General features: G+C 48.9%; 1 long non-coding RNA gene across 3 annotated transcripts; it reads right to left on the minus strand.

Annotated features, from left to right (window-relative positions):
• On the minus strand, positions 1,161-2,792 carry LOC109722459. 3 transcript variants are annotated; one of them, XR_002219472.1, is made up of 4 exons: positions 2,522-2,792; positions 2,328-2,452; positions 2,142-2,246; positions 1,161-1,219 (listed from the first exon to the last, which is right to left on the minus strand). It is a non-coding gene; the product is annotated as an uncharacterized LOC109722459 (long non-coding RNA). The 3 variants fall into 3 exon arrangements; XR_002219470.1 differs by having other exon boundaries at positions 2,319-2,452; positions 2,522-2,789; XR_002219471.1 differs by having other exon boundaries at positions 2,334-2,452; positions 2,522-2,777.

Genomic DNA, 6,268 nt, shown 5'->3' on the forward strand with positions numbered 1-6,268 from the left:
TCTGGAACGAACAGATCCTCGAATAACTTCTCCATCGCACTGACCCATCCCTCAACAATCCAGGCCTCAGTGCCTCTGCCATCGAAGATCGGTGGGTCAAATCGACGAAAACGAGCTAATCTCTCCGTCCACCGCTCCTGCTCGGCCTCAGTCAACGGTACTGGCCCCCTAGCCGGCGTAACTGGCGCTACTGGAACTGCTGCCGTCGGAGGAACTGCTGCAGCTGGTACGGTCACTGAAGTAGTCGGTGGTAGAACAGTCTGCTCTGGTACACTCGGTGCTGAACTCGGTGACTGAGATATCCTCTCACACAACCTCTGCAACAATTCCCCCTGCTGCCTCGTCACCTCAGTCAGGGCAGTCAACTGTGCACTCAGATCAGGGGGTGCGCTAGCCTCTGGTCGCGCACTCGGCTCCACAACAGGGGGTGCACTCGCCTCCGGTCTGTCCCTCTGCTCCTGCCGAGCACTCTGCTCCATCTGCTCAGATCTCTCAGAAGGTCCCGCACGATCCCGCGCCAACTGGGCGCGCTCCCGCAACGACGGTCGACCTCGGCGACGATACATAGCTGAAAGGAACAAATCGGGGTCAGATACCACACAACACTCTCGACCCAATCAACGAAAGTCTAGAAGGCAGTCCCTATTTTCCTCCAAAATTATGTCGTCTGCAGCCAACATAATTTCTAAGGCCAAAACAGGAACTCCTTCAGTCACTCACTCCACTCTAGGAGGAGTTAGAACAAAAAAATCATTGACTTTCACAATTAAATTACGCCTCTCGCGTCTTGCTTCCTAAGGTTTGCCAAACTTAGGTTTCCTAGGTCCCAACGACCTATAGCAAAGCTCTGATACCAACTTAATCTGTCACGCCCCAGATGTCTCGTTCCCCGGGCACGCCGACAAATCCGCCGTATACAAGGAATTTTTCCTGTATACGAAGCGTCAAAAGTACCTGTAAATATACAATACTACAAACAGTAGCATAGAGCTGCTCAATATACAAAGCTAAACAACTGAGTTTCATATACATAGTCCAAATCCAAAATACAAAGCTACTCGCACCGGCGAGTTAAACAACTATGTACATAAACTCTAAAATAGCAACTACCTGCAGTAGGGGGGTGCCTCTAGCTCTGTCAGTCGGGTAGGGTTCTACCTCGCGACGCCCTTGCCTCGATCCTGATCCGCGGAAGGCGCAGTAGCCGAAACCTGTGGCTCTGCAAAACATAGGTAACAACTGGGCGTGAGAACTACTGTAAAAACAAGTAGTTCTCAGTGGGTACCGCCCAAAACGACATCGGTCACCCACTAAGTCTACAGAAGGGAGCAAGGATAGAAGGAAAAGCAGGAAGTACACTCTATCGCTATCATCCACTACACTATCATGCTCTACATTAACCGACTGTAGGAAATGTCAAATCTGACCCAATCCAATTGGGACTGTAAACATACCCGTCCCTGGGACTGTGAACACACCCGTCCCTGCCCCGTTGCGACTGTCCAGCTACCTCCACACCAACTGGTCCGTGGAGAGCAAGTCCAACTGGCATGAGCGACACCAACGCAAAAGCACAAGCCTGACTCCGGAGTGGCACTCGTGGGCGCTACCCAACCGAGTATGCAACGTATCTCTGTCGAGCTCAATCAGGCTCCAACTAGCCAAAGTCAAGTAATCGACTCAAAATGGTCTAACAACCAACAAGTAACGTGCCCTCGGCACAATCCGACGCCAAAAAAAGCGATACGGGTCCACCGTCAACTCTGACAGCACCCAACAGTCCGAAACGACCTGAACGACCCTGTAAAAATCCACTCGGCAAACCAGCACGAGTGTAAATACATTCTAAACTACCTGGAGTACTCGTCTCGAAGAAACTGCGACAGTACAATTTTCTAACGGCTCCTAGAGCTAAATCAGGTAGTTAAAACTGGTGACAGGTCCAAATCGCAGGTTTTCTCCTAATTCAAATTCCAAGTCCAACATGTATAAACTACTCAATTTAATACCACATGCTCCAAATTCAGATTTGCTATCTATAACAAAATCCATGAATTCGAGCTAAAGTAAACTATACAAAATCTGAAATTACACATGTTGACTATTGCGCACTTAGGAGTATAAGCCGATGATTAACCCACCTCGCTCGCTAATCCCTGGCAGCACGGAACTCCCCTCGGCTGCGGAACAACCTGCCAAAACGTCCGAAAACCTCCCAAGGCCCGAAGTCAAGCTCCCGCCAAACTCTGCACGGAGAATCCGACAATAAGCATTAATTCTGCCTCAAAAACAGCAACAGAGAAGAGCGAAATTCCGACCTAGCAAACCTTTACCAAATCCAGCAAGTAAGGGCTTCGTGGATTCCTCTCGAAGTCCCGAATCCAACGAACCAAGTCTTGTCGAAATCCGACGCTCCTACGCCGAGTACGAACTGAAATACCGATGGTCGACGCTGGAATTTCTACAAATCAGCACCAAGCTCGAAATGACAATACTTGAAGCAATGCAACGGAACACTCACCTCAAAGGCTAATCGGACATCGACGCGGCGTCGAGAACGACGAAAACACGCCCTCGCCTAAGCTCCCTGCGACGCTACGACTGCAACCGTACCCTCGAACGGCTCCGCGGTGCGTCGTTGGTGTCGAAATCGGCTCGCGGCAACTCCCCGAGCTCGTCGTTGCTTCGGCCGAAACGAAAGAGAGAATTAATTACTGAAGTGCATGCACACCCTCTGTACTTAAGTTGATAGGTATGCATGGGAGAGGGGGAAGGAAATTGATGCACGTGGCATCCTTATCCCCCAAAGGCACATCCATCTTATACCAATTAAAAATAAAATAATAATAATAATAATAATAAAAATAATAAAAATAAGGATACTACAATGCAGCTTTTGATTCTTATTATTTCATGCTTTTTAACATGTTGTTATTTGATACTGGTAAATCCTTTTCGTCCTTCCATGAATGGTCTCTGAATACGACCTCCTCCACACGCCGCTTGGGCTGCGGACACTCGGCGGCCTCCGGCTCAACACTCACATTGGCATGGTTTGCGGGGATCGGCTCGATGCAACTGTACAACCTCATGAAGGACGTCGCGACAGCGGAGATCTTGAAGGTGCAAAATTGGTAGTGGATCAGATATCGAGCCGACGTAGGTGTGGACCGTCACCACTTTGTCAAAATGCTAGGCTCCTTTGCCGCCTTCTATACCGCGCTCTTGAGGCTTCGATGGATGTTGTGACTCTTTGAAGCCCTCAGCAACGAAGTTCTTCTCCAAACTCCAAGGTAATTGCTCCTTGCCCATTTCTCTCTCTTTAGATCTGCATTTATTTAGATCTATATTATGATATGTTTGAGTCAATTGAGATTTCTAGACTCGGGTATTAGATTTTCTATTATGATTTATATTTGATTTGTCGCTAAGGTTTCATGTTTGGTATTCCAATGAGGTTAGATGACATTTCTTACAACGCTTCAAGGTTGACAATTCGACCTAACTCGAGGGAAATTTTTTACAGTGTATCACGGCGGCTCTGAAATGTTACAAGATGGTGCTCTGCATGCCATCGTACATGAGCCTCGAGAGGAGGGTCATCATGAGGGTGTATGGGGTAAATTTAGTGCTGACTGACCCTACCAAAAGGATGGGCGGAACCGTGAAGAAAGCATATGAACTTATGGAATCCTATCCCGATGCCTTCATGCTTTAACAGTTTGAGAATTGCAAATGATAAGGTAGCTTTATAATAAACAAGCTGGCTTAAACTTGATCTTACAAGTTTAATAGCTAAGAGATTTATCTTTATATGATTTTGATTAAGAGTTTATCAAAGGTAGGTTGAGTTTTAATTTGAAAATAGCTTATAGATATTCAAATAGAGGACAAATTGAGCTATGAAGATAAATTGCTCATAAGAAATCTTTGACTCACCATAGAAGAAAAATAGGAATAAGGAAATTTCATGAATAAATTTTATAATTATGTAGAGTATTGCATGTTCCTTATTATTATTAGAATGCATCAATATATTCTTTTCTTTTCTTTTTCGAGCCTTTTTTTTTAAAATTTTTTGGATCCTTAATTTTGTCTTTTTAATGTAATCTTCCAACTAAACATTTTGAAATTTTATGTCTTCAGTCTATCAAGCATTCCAAATTTACCCTGAATTCTAACTTGAAACTATAACTTGATTTTTTTAATGGCTAGAATTACTAATTATTCATTTTTTTCCTCTCACTGTATTTTGTTTTCACACTTATACTAACTTTTTTGAAGAGAAGTTGTTCATGACCAAAGATGATCTTGAGATAGTCTGGAGCAAGAATGGGCTCCAGCAGAGGATTCTTGAGGTGGGATACAAGTCAACTTCCTTTTGATGGTATGTTTATTTTATTTTATTTTAATTTTGTATTTGAAACAACTTCTCTACTTGAGAAAGAAAAACAAATTAAGGACTATCTCCATGTTTGTAAGGACTGAAATTTTGACAGTGTAACTAAACTCTCTGTTGACGATGTTTATGTGTGTAATTTAATTACATAAGCACTCGTCAAGTTTCAGGAGAAACTGAGCTAAAACGAAGAAGTTACGCGATTATTAGTTTTCACTTAAGTGAATAGTAACTCCGATTTTTCGGTGAAGCCACGGAGTAGAATTGGCTTTCGGCGCGTATCGGACTCCGAACATAGGACTCCAATAGCTCGTTTCGAACGGTTCAGCTATTCTAGAACTACTGGCGCTGACGGATTTTGAGTTTGATGCACGAATTTCGAGAAAATCCGAAAATACATGTTTTATATGTATTTATGTGTTATTCCTTCTATTGGAAAGAAAGTTTGGATTTTGTCGTGAATCCGTGGTCGATCGTGGTGAAACAAAATCGTAGCTTTGTTGTCTCCGAGGTGCTGATCGCACTGGTGCAATCCGTTCGCAAATCTGACGGACGGATCTGCGGAGATCGCACGTTGATCGAGGAGAGGTCGGTGTTGGAAAATGGGTAATTTCGCAAAAAGTGCGATATTTTATGTGCCTTTTCGCGTGAATTTGTTTGTGAAGGTGTATTCGCGCATATTTCACGCGTTGTGAAGGGCTGGGATAGAAATTTTCTTATTAGAGGGGCTAAATTGCATATTGCCACATATATATATGTGTGTTGGAACCTAGGGCTTCGTGGAAACCCTAACCCTAGCCCTCCCTGTGCACCAGCCGCCTAGGAGGCCCCCTGCCCACGCCGTGCTTGCACCCCGGCGGCCGGCAGCCGCCGCCGTCGCCGGAAAAGGCTTCCCCAAGCTCCAACCTTCCTCCCTCTCCCTCCACCTTGGCCGAGGAAGTTCCAAGCACCATCCTGAGCCGGCCAGGCCTCGGGTGAGGTGAGCCCCGACCCAGGCACCCCCACCGGCACCGTCACCGCCGACCCCCACCGTCGCCGTGCGCCGCCGGAGCCGCCTGCGGCCCCAGGGACACCACCCAGGCCGAAGCTGGGTGGCTCGGGTGTGTGAGCCCTGCCGCCGTTTCCCGACGGCCGCGGAGGTCTCCACCGACCGTCCGGCGACCACCGCGCCCGACCCCGGCCACCCTCGAGGGCCGCCGGCCGCCGCAGGAGCCCCCTGCCGCCGCCTTTGTGCTGTAGGGGCCGAACGCGGGCCGCCTTCACTCCCGGGCATCGCCGCCACCCGCCGACGCAAGCTCGGCCACCGCCTCGACCCCCGGCATCGTCCCCGACCGGCCCCGACCAGCCCCGGCCGCCGCGTCGCCGCCGGCAACTGTTGGAAAGCACCAAACCGCAAGGGAGTTGGCGGCTCCGTACGCCGCCGCCGCACCTCCGGCCGCCCTGCGCCGCCTGACGTGGAGTGCCCCGGAGCCCCGCCATCTGGTGCACCCATCCCCGGCCGGACCACCCACCGGAATACCGCCGGCGGCCAACCCTAGCTTCCCTCTCACTGTGAGTGTCCATTTATGCAGCCAGCACTGTTTTCCCACTTTCCGGTAACTATTCCGGCAATCCGAATGGTCTTTTTGACCTCGGGAAGTGAGCACGATGATCCTTAGGTCGTGCTGAACATCGTGCTCACTCCCGTCGAGCCCTGCGATGCCTTGGTTGCTTGGGCAACCGCGATCTTCCTGCGGTGCGCGCTGCTTCGCTGACCTTCGCGTCGCTTGTGCGCGCACCGCAGTCGCCGAATGTGCTCCGAATGGTGAGCACGGTCTCCGGCACGCTGAAACCTATCAGCGGGTGCGACGGTTGACCCAGCGAACCTCG

This window comes from Ananas comosus, linkage group 16 (genome assembly GCF_001540865.1).
Source record: "Ananas comosus cultivar F153 linkage group 16, ASM154086v1, whole genome shotgun sequence".
In the NCBI taxonomy this organism is placed as follows: Eukaryota; Viridiplantae; Streptophyta; class Magnoliopsida; order Poales; family Bromeliaceae; genus Ananas; species Ananas comosus.